Genomic DNA, 15,264 nt, shown 5'->3' with positions numbered 1-15,264 from the left:
TAAATTTTCTGCGGCCTCTGGTTCTCGTCTCAACCCCCGTAAAAGCAAACTTCTGAATTTGCGGGGCTTTGAAAATGTGGTTGTTCCGTGGGTTACGGCTGTTGAACACCATACACATTTAGGCATCTATCTTGAACGGTGTCCTCTTCGTATGGCTGCAAAAAATTGGCAAGTGGCCATTTCCAAGCTTCAAGGTGTTTTATTCGAACACTCATGGCGTTCGATACCGCTACTGCAAAAAAAGCGTGTATTAGACACTTATGTTTTATGTAAAGTATTTTACGTTGCTCAGTTGTTTCCGCTTCCAAGAATGCAGGGTGCAAAAATGGTCCAGCTTATCAACAGATATATTTGGCGGGGGCACATTTTTAAATTACGTTGTGATGTTCTTACGAAGCCGCGTCTTGCGGGCGGCTTGTCGTTCACCGATGTCCGTGTCAAGGCTGCGGCCCTTTATGTTAAGCGCACCCTCCATCTTTTATTTTCTGAGTCCCCGACTGTTACTTCGCGATTATTCCATGTCGTTCGTCCTGCGAGCTTGTCACCGCCTATTAACGTAGGGCCTCTAAATGCGAAACTACGGCATGTTCGGGACTTCTACATTGAGATTAGTTATCTGGATCTCCACTTCCAACGTCGTCCTGTTTTTACTATGCGAACACTGCTTGACAAATGGCACAGGTCTTCTTCTTCCATCCCGATTGTTTTGCAATATCCCCGTTTTAATTGGCGTCACATATGGACGAATATTAGCTTACCCGTTCATTCAGCACCTGTTGCCTCCCTATGGTATAAGGTAGTTCACCAGCTGATTCCTACGAACGAACGACTTCATCGTATAGGTTTAAGTGTCTCTCCGCTTTGTCAAACGTGTGGTTGTGTTGATACACTCCAACACCGATTTACCTGCGCTGACCGTCATCGCATGTGGTACTGGCTGCGCCGACAATTGGCGTTACTCACCAGGAGCTCGGAATCGGCATTTACAACTGATATTCTCTGCTGGCCGGACACGGTTTTTTATCCCGGGACAAAGAACAATACCATTATGTGGCTTCTTGGCCGTTACATTTTTGCAGTGGTTGATGGTGATGGTATTTCCGATTTTATTTCGTTTATTGGTTACATGCTTCATGAGTACTGGACGCAACAATCTCTCCCACATCTTAAGAGGGACTTTGCGAATATGCTTAGTATTGTCTTCGAAAAGCAGGGGATTGGTTAAGTTTCCACTTCTATTGATCGCTCCTGCGCCAGTTACATTAATGGCACCGGTATAGGGGCATACTGATCTCACTTCATGATAGGGAAGACATTCTCGCTAGCTCTTACTTATTTTGCTTTCCTGCCAAGCTTTTACCTGTTTGGATAGACACTGCATCACAAGCCCCGTGTCCACTTATAAGTATCATAAGACTCTGAACCAAGGAAAATTACTACGTATTGGTGCCACTGTGCTTCAGTGCAGGGAGGGGGAGACGTCATGGCCAGGCCTCGGGTTTCGACCCCTGCCCAACGCGCCTCCCCCGAGCTGCACTGGGTCATTACAGTGCATTTAAAAAAAAACAAAAAAAAGCGGTGATGATGGTGGAAAAATTAATAAAAAAAAAATGGATAAGGTAAAAAAAAAAAATGGATAAGGCGTCGGACTTCGGATCCGAAGATTGCAGGTAATCTAAAAAAAAAAAAAAATAAAAAAAAAGTGGCAGAGCGCTGGCCTAGTAAACCAGAGGTCGTGAGTTCGATCCTCACAGGAGGCAAATGAATTTTGTAACAGCCCCTTCTACCGTAGATCTTTCGAAAAAAGCGGTCAAGGATAAAAAAAATTATGAATGGGTGCGGTATTTAAGAAATGCTCTCGCAAATGAATAGTGCGAATGGTGCTATTAAAGTAGGCACCAGAAACTGCTGCTTTTGGCAGTCTCCGGAGAATGCCGACGTGGAATACTTAGTTCTTGTGATGTATTTCCTACCCCTGGTAGAGACCCTCGCGGTTGTCGTCGTCGTCGTCGTCGTCTAAAAAAAAAAAAAAAAAAAATAAAAAAAAAAAAAAAAAAAAAGGTGGCCGAGTGGTTAAGGCGTTGGACTGCTAATCCAATGTGCTCTGCACGCGTGGGTTCGAATCCCATCCTCGTCGAAGAATTTTACGTAAAGCACCCATTTCGGATCACGCCTTCTACATGCGAAACGCCACTCAGTAGTAGCAAAGGAACGTGTAGGTGAAAGTTAACATCCGTAAGAAATACGAAACTAAACCGCCTACCAATTGGAAATACACAACATTCGATAGCGTACGTCTTTCGAATCAAACATCATCTCAAGATCTATAAACGAATCGAAGTTTGGCACCATGGTGGTGTTTGGGAACGGTACGTTCTCATTCATATTTAAGTGCTTACTTATCGCAGTCATTTTAACGTATCGAGCCTATAATACCTCCAACCGTAGCGCAACTGTCGCCTTTCGACAGTTTGCTTTCCATCCGGCCGCCGTATACGGAAGCGATCTGATAGGGCCTGGCTCCATCGCCAACAGCAGGAGCCTCTGGTCTCACAATTCGGCTACGAAGAACGTGGTTTGCTCTTCGAAAGAAACTTGAAAGCAACATCAGCGATGAGGTCAACGAAGGTGACAAATAAATGTTTTGAATCGAGATAATCGCGGCGTTGCAGTAGTTGTTATACTGAATGCACAGGACATTTTTCATTTGCATTAGACAACGCTACACGACGATTCGGTGCTTATTTCTGCAGTAAGTAAGTGGGCCGACTACTTTCCTCCGATCGGATACCGACGTGGACGGATGCCATCATTAAATGATTCACGAGTGGGAGCTTGGTCAGCTGCACTGCAGCAGGGCGTTACAGCGTGTACACCAGCCACAGTACGATGCGATTTCGAATCGACAAACGACTTCTTTCCGTAAGGACTAGCGAGGGATGCAGTTTCCGATGCATCAGACGAGGTGGCCGAGTGGTTAAGGCGTTGGACTGCTAATCCAATGTGCTCTGCACGCGTGGGTTCGAATCCCATCCTCGTCGAAGAATTTTACGTAAAGCACCCATTTCGGATCTCGCCTTCTACATGCGAAACGCCACTCAGTGGTAGCAATGGAACGTGTAGGTGAAAGTTAACATCCGTAAGAAATACGAAACTAAACCGCCTACCAATTGGAAATACACAACATTCGATAGCGTACGTCTTTCGAATCAAACATCATCTCAAGATCTATAAACGAATCGAAGTTTGGCACCATGGTGGTGTTTGGGAACGGTGCGTTCTCATTCATATTTAAGTGTTTACTTATCGCAGTCATTTTAACGTATCGAGCCTATAATACCTCCAACTGTAGCGCAACTGTCGCCTTTCGACAGTTTGCTTTCCATCCGGCCGCCGTATACGGAAGCGATCTGATAGGGCCTGGCTCCATCGCCAACAGCAGGAGCCTCTGGTCTCACAATTCGGCTACGAAGAACGTGGTTTGCTCTTCGAAAGAAACTTGAAAGCAACATCAGCGATGAGGTCAACGAAGGTGACAAATAAATGTTTCGAATCGAGATAATCGCGGCGTTGCAGTAGTTGTTATACTGAATGCACAGGACATTTTTCATTTGCATTAGACAACGCTACACGACGATTCGGTGCTTATTTCTGCAGTAAGTAAGTGGGCCGACTACTTTCCTCCGATCGGATACCGACGTGGACGGATGCCATCATTAAATGATTCACGAGTGGGAGCTTGGTCAGCTGCACTGCAGCAGGGCGTTACAGCGTGTACACCAGCCACAGTACGATGCGATTTCGAATCGACAAACGACTTCTTTCCGTAAGGACTAGCGAGGGATGCAGTTTCCGATGCATCAGACGAGGTGGCCGAGTGGCTAAGGCGTTGGACTGCTAATCCAATGTGCTCTGCACGCGTGGGTTCGAATCCCATCCTCGTCGAAGAATTTTACGTAAAGCACCCATTTCGGATCTCGCCTTCTACATGCGAAACGCCACTCAGTGGTAGCAATGGAACGTGTAGGTGAAAGTTAACATCCGTAAGAAATACGAAACTAAACCGCCTACCAATTGGAAATACACAACATTCGATAGCGTACGTCTTTCGAATCAAACATCATCTCAAGATCTATAAACGAATCGAAGTTTGGCACCATGGTGGTGTTTGGGAACGGTGCGTTCTCATTCATATTTAAGTGTTTACTTATCGCAGTCATTTTAACGTATCGAGCCTATAATACCTCCAACTGTAGCGCAACTGTCGCCTTTCGACAGTTTGCTTTCCATCCGGCCGCCGTATACGGAAGCGATCTGATAGGGCCTGGCTCCATCGCCAACAGCAGGAGCCTCTGGTCTCACAATTCGGCTACGAAGAACGTGGTTTGCTCTTCGAAAGAAACTTGAAAGCAACATCAGCGATGAGGTCAACGAAGGTGACAAATAAATGTTTCGAATCGAGATAATCGCGGCGTTGCAGTAGTTGTTATACTGAATGCACAGGACATTTTTCATTTGCATTAGACAACGCTACACGACGATTCGGTGCTTATTTCTGCAGTAAGTAAGTGGGCCGACTACTTTCCTCCGATCGGATACCGACGTGGACGGATGCCATCATTAAATGATTCACGAGTGGGAGCTTGGTCAGCTGCACTGCAGCAGGGCGTTACAGCGTGTACACCAGCCACAGTACGATGCGATTTCGAATCGACAAACGACTTCTTTCCGTAAGGACTAGCGAGGGATGCAGTTTCCGATGCATCAGACGAGGTGGCCGAGTGGTTAAGGCGTTGGACTGCTAATCCAATGTGCTCTGCACGCGTGGGTTCGAATCCCATCCTCGTCGAAGAATTTTACGTAAAGCACCCATTTCGGATCTCGCCTTCTACATGCGAAACGCCACTCAGTGGTAGCAATGGAACGTGTAGGTGAAAGTTAACATCCGTAAGAAATACGAAACTAAACCGCCTACCAATTGGAAATACACAACATTCGATAGCGTACGTCTTTCGAATCAAACATCATCTCAAGATCTATAAACGAATCGAAGTTTGGCACCATGGTGGTGTTTGGGAACGGTGCGTTCTCATTCATATTTAAGTGTTTACTTATCGCAGTCATTTTAACGTATCGAGCCTATAATACCTCCAACTGTAGCGCAACTGTCGCCTTTCGACAGTTTGCTTTCCATCCGGCCGCCGTATACGGAAGCGATCTGATAGGGCCTGGCTCCATCGCCAACAGCAGGAGCCTCTGGTCTCACAATTCGGCTACGAAGAACGTGGTTTGCTCTTCGAAAGAAACTTGAAAGCAACATCAGCGATGAGGTCAACGAAGGTGACAAATAAATGTTTCGAATCGAGATAATCGCGGCGTTGCAGTAGTTGTTATACTGAATGCACAGGACATTTTTCATTTGCATTAGACAACGCTACACGACGATTCGGTGCTTATTTCTGCAGTAAGTAAGTGGGCCGACTACTTTCCTCCGATCGGATACCGACGTGGACGGATGCCATCATTAAATGATTCACGAGTGGGAGCTTGGTCAGCTGCACTGCAGCAGGGCGTTACAGCGTGTACACCAGCCACAGTACGATGCGATTTCGAATCGACAAACGACTTCTTTCCGTAAGGACTAGCGAGGGATGCAGTTTCCGATGCATCAGACGAGGTGGCCGAGTGGTTAAGGCGTTGGACTGCTAATCCAATGTGCTCTGCACGCGTGGGTTCGAATCCCATCCTCGTCGAAGAATTTTACGTAAAGCACCCATTTCGGATCTCGCCTTCTACATGCGAAACGCCACTCAGTGGTAGCAATGGAACGTGTAGGTGAAAGTTAACATCCGTAAGAAATACGAAACTAAACCGCCTACCAATTGGAAATACACAACATTCGATAGCGTACGTCTTTCGAATCAAACATCATCTCAAGATCTATAAACGAATCGAAGTTTGGCACCATGGTGGTGTTTGGGAACGGTGCGTTCTCATTCATATTTAAGTGTTTACTTATCGCAGTCATTTTAACGTATCGAGCCTATAATACCTCCAACTGTAGCGCAACTGTCGCCTTTCGACAGTTTGCTTTCCATCCGGCCGCCGTATACGGAAGCGATCTGATAGGGCCTGGCTCCATCGCCAACAGCAGGAGCCTCTGGTCTCACAATTCGGCTACGAAGAACGTGGTTTGCTCTTCGAAAGAAACTTGAAAGCAACATCAGCGATGAGGTCAACGAAGGTGACAAATAAATGTTTCGAATCGAGATAATCGCGGCGTTGCAGTAGTTGTTATACTGAATGCACAGGACATTTTTCATTTGCATTAGACAACGCTACACGACGATTCGGTGCTTATTTCTGCAGTAAGTAAGTGGGCCGACTACTTTCCTCCGATCGGATACCGACGTGGACGGATGCCATCATTAAATGATTCACGAGTGGGAGCTTGGTCAGCTGCACTGCAGCAGGGCGTTACAGCGTGTACACCAGCCACAGTACGATGCGATTTCGAATCGACAAACGACTTCTTTCCGTAAGGACTAGCGAGGGATGCAGTTTCCGATGCATCAGACGAGGTGGCCGAGTGGTTAAGGCGTTGGACTGCTAATCCAATGTGCTCTGCACGCGTGGGTTCGAATCCCATCCTCGTCGAAGAATTTTACGTAAAGCACCCATTTCGGATCTCGCCTTCTACATGCGAAACGCCACTCAGTGGTAGCAATGGAACGTGTAGGTGAAAGTTAACATCCGTAAGAAATACGAAACTAAACCGCCTACCAATTGGAAATACACAACATTCGATAGCGTACGTCTTTCGAATCAAACATCATCTCAAGATCTATAAACGAATCGAAGTTTGGCACCATGGTGGTGTTTGGGAACGGTGCGTTCTCATTCATATTTAAGTGTTTACTTATCGCAGTCATTTTAACGTATCGAGCCTATAATACCTCCAACTGTAGCGCAACTGTCGCCTTTCGACAGTTTGCTTTCCATCCGGCCGCCGTATACGGAAGCGATCTGATAGGGCCTGGCTCCATCGCCAACAGCAGGAGCCTCTGGTCTCACAATTCGGCTACGAAGAACGTGGTTTGCTCTTCGAAAGAAACTTGAAAGCAACATCAGCGATGAGGTCAACGAAGGTGACAAATAAATGTTTCGAATCGAGATAATCGCGGCGTTGCAGTAGTTGTTATACTGAATGCACAGGACATTTTTCATTTGCATTAGACAACGCTACACGACGATTCGGTGCTTATTTCTGCAGTAAGTAAGTGGGCCGACTACTTTCCTCCGATCGGATACCGACGTGGACGGATGCCATCATTAAATGATTCACGAGTGGGAGCTTGGTCAGCTGCACTGCAGCAGGGCGTTACAGCGTGTACACCAGCCACAGTACGATGCGATTTCGAATCGACAAACGACTTCTTTCCGTAAGGACTAGCGAGGGATGCAGTTTCCGATGCATCAGACGAGGTGGCCGAGTGGTTATGGCGTTGGACTGCTAATCCAATGTGCTCTGCACGCGTGGGTTCGAATCCCATCCTCGTCGAAGAATTTTACGTAAAGCACCCATTTCGGATCTCGCCTTCTACATGCGAAACGCCACTCAGTGGTAGCAATGGAACGTGTAGGTGAAAGTTAACATCCGTAAGAAATACGAAACTAAACCGCCTACCAATTGGAAATACACAACATTCGATAGCGTACGTCTTTCGAATCAAACATCATCTCAAGATCTATAAACGAATCGAAGTTTGGCACCATGGTGGTGTTTGGGAACGGTGCGTTCTCATTCATATTTAAGTGTTTACTTATCGCAGTCATTTTAACGTATCGAGCCTATAATACCTCCAACTGTAGCGCAACTGTCGCCTTTCGACAGTTTGCTTTCCATCCGGCCGCCGTATACGGAAGCGATCTGATAGGGCCTGGCTCCATCGCCAACAGCAGGAGCCTCTGGTCTCACAATTCGGCTACGAAGAACGTGGTTTGCTCTTCGAAAGAAACTTGAAAGCAACATCAGCGATGAGGTCAACGAAGGTGACAAATAAATGTTTCGAATCGAGATAATCGCGGCGTTGCAGTAGTTGTTATACTGAATGCACAGGACATTTTTCATTTGCATTAGACAACGCTACACGACGATTCGGTGCTTATTTCTGCAGTAAGTAAGTGGGCCGACTACTTTCCTCCGATCGGATACCGACGTGGACGGATGCCATCATTAAATGATTCACGAGTGGGAGCTTGGTCAGCTGCACTGCAGCAGGGCGTTACAGCGTGTACACCAGCCACAGTACGATGCGATTTCGAATCGACAAACGACTTCTTTCCGTAAGGACTAGCGAGGGATGCAGTTTCCGATGCATCAGACGAGGTGGCCGCGTGGTTAAGGCGTTGGACTGCTAATCCAATGTGCTCTGCACGCGTGGGTTCGAATCCCATCCTCGTCGAAGAATTTTACGTAAAGCACCCATTTCGGATCTCGCCTTCTACATGCGAAACGCCACTCAGTGGTAGCAATGGAACGTGTAGGTGAAAGTTAACATCCGTAAGAAATACGAAACTAAACCGCCTACCAATTGGAAATACACAACATTCGATAGCGTACGTCTTTCGAATCAAACATCATCTCAAGATCTATAAACGAATCGAAGTTTGGCACCATGGTGGTGTTTGGGAACGGTGCGTTCTCATTCATATTTAAGTGTTTACTTATCGCAGTCATTTTAACGTATCGAGCCTATAATACCTCCAACTGTAGCGCAACTGTCGCCTTTCGACAGTTTGCTTTCCATCCGGCCGCCGTATACGGAAGCGATCTGATAGGGCCTGGCTCCATCGCCAACAGCAGGAGCCTCTGGTCTCACAATTCGGCTACGAAGAACGTGGTTTGCTCTTCGAAAGAAACTTGGAAGCAACATCAGCGATGAGGTCAACGAAGGTGACAAATAAATGTTTCGAATCGAGATAATCGCGGCGTTGCAGTAGTTGTTATACTGAATGCACAGGACATTTTTCATTTGCATTAGACAACGCTACACGACGATTCGGTGCTTATTTCTGCAGTAAGTAAGTGGGCCGACTACTTTCCTCCGATCGGATACCAACGTGGACTGATGCCATCATTAAATGATTCACGAGTGGGAGCTTGGTCAGCTGCACTGCAGCAGGGCGTTACAGCGTGTACACCAGCCACAGTACGATGCGATTTCGAATCGACAAACGACTTCTTTCCGTAAGGACTAGCGAGGGACGCAGTTTCCGATGCATCAGACGAGGTGGCAGTTCCGCTTGAGACGCGACAGCGATCGCACGTGCTGTGTATTCGATCCGCCGTTTCCCTCGGGTTGTGACTATTTACTTTCTGTGTGTGACGTTTCTTTGTCTTCTTTTCTTCGTTGTTTCGTCGCCTTAGTGTTTGTGTTGTGTCTTGTGTTGTATAGCGGCTTTTGCCGCATTAATTAAGTGTTATGGCTTCCCGGTTGTTTCCGCGGAAGTGTACTCTCAGTTTTCAGTTTAACAAGGCCACCAGGAATGTTCAACCAACTTTGTTGGAAATTCACGAATGGATTGTGGATACAATTGGCATTACATCGGACCAGGTACATACGGCGTATTTTGACACAGAACTTTACTGCTTTTTTGTGAAATTGTTGAACCCGGTTTTGCTAGATAAGATTTTACTTAAACATGGTGAGCAAGTGTCGTTCCGTCATGGAGATGGTTCTGTTAGCAGTGTTACTGTTTCAAATGCTGAAATTACGTATACCACAGTTCGGGTTTATAATTTACCCCCTGAAGTTGAAAACAGTTACCTCAAGGAAGCTTTGCTTGGTTATGGTACCGTTCGGTCAATTCGAAATGAACGTTGGTCTGCACAACATAAGCTGCAATGTTATAATGGTGTCAGATCGGTTGAAATGCATATTAAGTCGAACATACCGTCCCATCTGGTTGTATGTGGTTATCGTGTTCATCTTACTTATGAGGGGCAAGTTGGTACGTGTTTTCTATGTAATGAAAATGGTCATGTTCGTGCTAATTGCCCTAAGCGGGTGTTTGTGCTTAAAAATGGGCTAGCACAACGCCGCAAATTAACGGTTGCCGATCTTGTGCCAGCAGCTTCCTCCACTGTCTCGTGTCAGCCTCCTGCAGTAGATTCTTCACAACGGGTGACACCTTCCTCTGATGCAGGTTTTCCCCCGTTACCCACTCGCTCAGATGTATCGGCTGCTTCTACACCGATCCCGTCTGTTTCCAATAACAAACGCCGTCGTGCTAGTGATACCGGTAGCACTGATGACGAAGCTGCTGTTTCGCAGCCGGTTTGCGGATCTGACGAGAGACTTCCGGAATCTCCCATGCTTGTTTTGGATTCTGTTCCCACCGTGTCTCCTGCTTTGCCTGATGACGTCAAACTTGCTGCCACGCCGTCGGCGCAAGAGCCCCAACATTCGGTCGCGGTGGTGTTGACATCCCCCCCGACACAGGCATCACAACATGTTGACGACACTTCGGTGCAGACAGCTGTTTGTCGGAAAATCGCTTCTAGAACTGCGCGCTCCGCTTCAGCGGATTCCAACCCTATCTCTCCACCTCCTACACTTCCAATACCTACACCTTCTGATGCCGGTGCCGATGTTCCTGATGCAGTTTTCCCCTTGCTTGCTCCTTCTTCTGATTCCTCTCGCCCTGCTAATCCTTCGGATGCCTTGGTTGATGTGCCTGATCTCGAACCCCCCACTCCACCTGCTCTTGAATCTGGTGTGCATCAGATACGCCGTCGGGTGAAAGTGCCCCCCAATCTTCACGCGGTGCGGAAAAAACACAAGCATGCAAAGGATGACTCTGATTCCGTTGATTCCGGGCAATCACCCTCTGCCATGTCTGATGTTGATGATCTGGATGTCGTTGCTTCTAATGTGGTGTAATTAGGGTTCATTTTCCCTTTTGTTTTGTTGATGTTGCAGGCGTACACGTTTATTACCTTAAATATAAATAGCATTCAATCTGCTCTGAAGTTAGCGTCTCTGCAGCAGTTCATTTATGACTCTGCAGCTGATGTTGTTTTCCTGCAGGAAGTCTCCGTTGCACACCTGTTTGTTCCTGGCTTTCGCACTATTATAAATTTTGCGCCTGAGTTTTCCACAGGTACTGCCTTACTAATTCGTGACGGTATCCCCGTTACCGAAATTGAGCTCTTAGACTCGGGAAGGGGTATTGGTTGTCGGTTATTTGACACAACCTTGGTTAATATTTACGCCCCCTCTGGTTCCAGCAAACGGCAGGAACGGTCTCGTTTTTATAAAGAGGATCTGATTTATCTTTTACGCAAAAATCCTGCGACTTTGATATTGGGGGGTGATTTTAATTGTGTATTACAAGCTAAGGACCAATCGCCTCATTTTAATTATTGTTTCGAGCTACATTCTCTTGTACGTCAACTACGACTACGCGATGCGTGGGAGGTTAAACACCCCACTTTAGTTAAATTTACATTTTTTACTGCCACGTCAAGTAGTCGACTGGACCGATTGTATATTTCTGATCCCCTTAGTGTTTCTGTTTTAAATGTAGATGTTATTCCAGCCAGTATTACGGATCATTGTGCCCTTGCGGTTATAATTAATTTGGAGCGTCAGCCTCTTAAACTTTATCGGCCGCTGTGGAAATTAAATGTCTCCTTGCTCGATGACCCTGACATCGAACCTCTAATACAGACGGCGTGGGACATGTGTTTACGTTCTCTGCGATACTATCCGTCTAAGCTTCACTGGTGGATCCACTGTGCGAAGCCAAAACTACGTCGCACTTTAATGTCCTACAGTTATAATAGAGCGCGAGATCTGAAACTGACTTTTGAGTATTATTATTCGGTGCTTCGCGAACTTTATGATACTTCTCGAATGACAGGTGCCCACCTTTCTGAGATTCGGAAAATTAAAGCCAAGCTCCTTAGTATTAAACGGCTTCAGGTGGAAGGATTGAAGATTAAATCTAAACCGCCGTCCACCTTAGCACATGAAATGACTTCCATGTACCACCTGTTTCGTCACCACAAGAACCGTCGACGTGTATTGATTGACGGCCTTATGGCAGCTGATGGTTGCCGGCTTACCTTACAGAATCAAATAACCCATGAACTTACCTGCTACTATGAGACCTTATATGCTGTGGCTGATTCTGATCCGCTTGATGTTGACGAGATTTTAACTGCTATCCCATCAGTTTTAACAGAGGACCATAATGTGGAATTTTTAGCTCCTTTTACTGCAGACGAAATTTCAGCTTTCATTGCTTGTTCACCATCTCACAAATCTCCTGGTCCGGATGGCCTTCCTAAGGAATTTTTTGTTCGCTTTTGGACTATTATAGGGCCTGTTTTTACGGATATTGTAAATGAAATCTTGAATGGTGGCACAATTCCAGCCGATTTCAAGAGAGGTACGGTTGTCCTGATACCGAAATCTGCTGGTTTGAAGACAGCTAGTGACTTTCGTCCTTTAACCCTTTTAAATTTTGATTATAAGACGGCTGCTAGGGCTGTTAATGCACGTCTATCCCTCTTGCTTACACCTGTGATAACTCCTTGTCAAAGCTGCTTTCCAGGGCGCTCCATATTGACTCCTCTGGCGGGGTATCGTGATGTCGTGTCGATTGTCGCTGTCACCAATATTTCCTGTGCGCTTTTATTTGTTGATTTTAGTAAGGCTTTTGATCGTGTGTCCCATTCGTTTTTAGAGCTTCTGCTGCGCCGACTCGGTTTTAATGAAAAGGCGCTGCTGGTACTTAAGAATATGACGACTGGTATTTCTGCTAAGATTGACATTAATGGCCAGCTAACGAAGGTCATTGATATTAAACGTGGCGTCCCGCAAGGTAGCCCTTTATCCATGACCCTTTATGCTCTCTCCCTTCAACCACTCCTCTCTCGTCTCAACTCGACACTTCGTGGTCTTACGATTTCTGGGGTTACCCTGACAGCAACAGCTTATGCTGATGATTTGGTTGTTTTGCTTCGTTCCGCCGCCGAAGTGCCGCAGTTGAAAATGGAACTAGATAAATTTTCTGCGGCCTCCGGTTCTCGTCTCAACCCCCATACAAGCAAACTTCTGAATTTGCGGGGCTTTGAAAATGTGGTTGTTCCGTGGGTTACGGCTGTTGAACACCATACACATTTAGGCATCTATCTTGAACGGTGTCCTCTTCGTATGGCTGCAAAAAATTGGCAAGTGGCCATTTCCAAGCTTCAAGGTGTTTTATTCGAACACTCATGGCGTTCGATACCGCTACTGCAAAAAAAGCGTGTATTAGACACTTATGTTTTATGTAAAGTATTTTACGTTGCTCAGTTGTTTCCGCTTCCAAGAATGCAGGGTGCAAAAATGGTCCAGCTTATCAACAGATATATTTGGCGGGGGCACATTTTTAAATTACGTTGTGATGTTCTTACGAAGCCGCGTCTTGCGGGCGGCTTGTCGTTCACCGATGTCCGTGTCAAGGCTGCGGCCCTTTATGTTAAGCGCACCCTCCATCTTTTATTTTCTGAGTCCCCGACTGTTACTTCGCGATTATTCCATGTCGTTCGTCCTGCGAGCTTGTCACCGCCTATTAACGTAGGGCCTCTAAATGCGAAGCTACGGCATGTTCGGGACTTCTACATTGAGATTAGTTATCTGGATCTCCACTTCCAACGTCGTCCTGTTTTTACTATGCGAACACTGCTTGACAAATGGCACAGGTCTTCTTCTTCCATCCCGATTGTTTTGCAATATCCCCGTTTTAATTGGCGTCACATATGGACGAATATTAGCTTACCCGTTCATTCAGCACCTGTTGCCTCCCTATGCTATAAGGTAGTTCACCAGCTGATTCCTACGATCGAACGACTTCATCGCATAGGTTTAAGTGTCTCTCCGCTTTGTCAAACGTGTGGTTGTGTTGATACACTCCAACACCGATTTACCTGCGCTGACCGTCTTCGCATGTGGTACTGGCTGCGCCGACAATTGGCGTTACTCACCAGGAGCTCGGAATCGGCATTTACAACTGATATTCTCTACTGGCCGGACACGGTTTTTTATCCCGGGACAAAGAACAATACCATTATGTGGCTTCTTGGCCGTTACATTTTTGCAGTGGTTGATGGTGATGGTATTTCCGATTTTATTTCGTTTATTGGTTACATGCTTCATGAGTACTGGACGCAACAATCTCTCCCACATCTTAAGAGGGACTTTGCGAATATGCTTAGTATTGTCTTCGAAAAGCAGGGGATTGGTTAAGTTTCCACTTCTATTGATCGCTCCTGCGCCAGTTACATTAATGGCATCGGTATAGGGGCATACTGATCTCACTTCACGATAGGGAAGACATTCTCGCTAGCTCTTACTTATTTTGCTTTCCTGCCAAGCTTTTACCTGTTTGGATAGACACTGCATCACAAGCCCCGTGTCCACATATAAATATCATAAGACTCTGAACCAAGGGAAATTACTACGTATTGGTGCCACTGTGCTTCAGTGCAGGGAGGGGGAGACGTCATGGCCAGGCCTTACAAAAAAAAAAAAAAAAAAAAAAAAAAAAAAGGTGGCCGAGTGGTTAAGGCGTTGGACTGCTAATCAAATGTGCTCTGCACGCGTGGGTTCGAATCCCATCCTCGTCGAAGAATTTTACGTAGAGCACCCATTTCGGATCACGCCTTCTACATGCGAAACGCCACTCAGTAGTAGCAATGGAACGTGTAGGTGAAAGTTAACATCCGTAAGAAATACGAAACTAAACCGCCTACCAATTGGAAATACACAACATTCGATAGCGTACGTCTTTCGAATCAAACATCATCTCAAGATCTATAAACGAATCGAAGTTTGGCACCATGGTGGTGTTTGGGAACGGTGCGTTCTCATTCATATTTAAGTGCTTACTTATCGCAGTCATTTTAACGTATCGAGCCTATAATACCTCCAACCGTAGCGCAACTGTCGCCTTTCAACAGTTTGCTTTCCATCCGGCCGCCGTATACGGAAGCGATCTGATAGGGCCTGGCTCCATCGCCAACAGCAGGAGCCTCTGGTCTCACAATTCGGCTACGAAGAACGTGGTTTGCTCTTCGAAAGAAACTTGAAAGCAACATCAGCGATGAGGTCAACGAAGGTGACAAATAAATGTTTCGAATCGAGATAATCGCGGCGTTGCAGTAGTTGTTATACTGAATGCACAGAACATTTTTCATTTGCATTAGACAAC

General features: G+C 46.2%; 9 non-coding genes across 9 annotated transcripts; all 9 read left to right on the top strand.

Moving 5' to 3' along the window:
- The first annotated feature begins 2,055 nt into the window (after nucleotides 1–2,055).
- On the top strand, nucleotides 2,056–2,137 carry Trnas-gcu. Its single transcript has one exon. It is a non-coding gene; the product is annotated as a tRNA-Ser (tRNA).
- An 822-nt stretch (nucleotides 2,138–2,959) lies between these two features.
- Trnas-gcu lies at nucleotides 2,960–3,041 on the top strand. Its single transcript has one exon. It is a non-coding gene; the product is annotated as a tRNA-Ser (tRNA).
- An 822-nt stretch (nucleotides 3,042–3,863) lies between these two features.
- Trnas-gcu lies at nucleotides 3,864–3,945 on the top strand. Its single transcript has one exon. It is a non-coding gene; the product is annotated as a tRNA-Ser (tRNA).
- Nucleotides 3,946–4,767: 822 nt separating this feature from the next.
- Trnas-gcu lies at nucleotides 4,768–4,849 on the top strand. Its single transcript has one exon. It is a non-coding gene; the product is annotated as a tRNA-Ser (tRNA).
- Nucleotides 4,850–5,671: 822 nt separating this feature from the next.
- Nucleotides 5,672–5,753, top strand: Trnas-gcu. The gene has a single exon. It is a non-coding gene; the product is annotated as a tRNA-Ser (tRNA).
- Nucleotides 5,754–6,575: 822 nt separating this feature from the next.
- Nucleotides 6,576–6,657, top strand: Trnas-gcu. Its single transcript has one exon. It is a non-coding gene; the product is annotated as a tRNA-Ser (tRNA).
- An 822-nt stretch (nucleotides 6,658–7,479) lies between these two features.
- On the top strand, nucleotides 7,480–7,561 carry Trnas-gcu. The gene has a single exon. It is a non-coding gene; the product is annotated as a tRNA-Ser (tRNA).
- Nucleotides 7,562–8,383: 822 nt separating this feature from the next.
- On the top strand, nucleotides 8,384–8,465 carry Trnas-gcu. The gene has a single exon. It is a non-coding gene; the product is annotated as a tRNA-Ser (tRNA).
- Nucleotides 8,466–14,598: 6,133 nt separating this feature from the next.
- Trnas-gcu lies at nucleotides 14,599–14,680 on the top strand. The gene has a single exon. It is a non-coding gene; the product is annotated as a tRNA-Ser (tRNA).
- The last annotated feature ends 584 nt before the right edge of the window (nucleotides 14,681–15,264 follow it).

The sequence above is a fragment of the Schistocerca piceifrons genome, chromosome 2 (genome assembly GCF_021461385.2).
Source record: "Schistocerca piceifrons isolate TAMUIC-IGC-003096 chromosome 2, iqSchPice1.1, whole genome shotgun sequence".
NCBI lineage: Eukaryota > Metazoa > Arthropoda > Insecta > Orthoptera > Acrididae > Schistocerca > Schistocerca piceifrons.
This window is presented reverse-complemented; position numbering and strand designations above follow the sequence as displayed.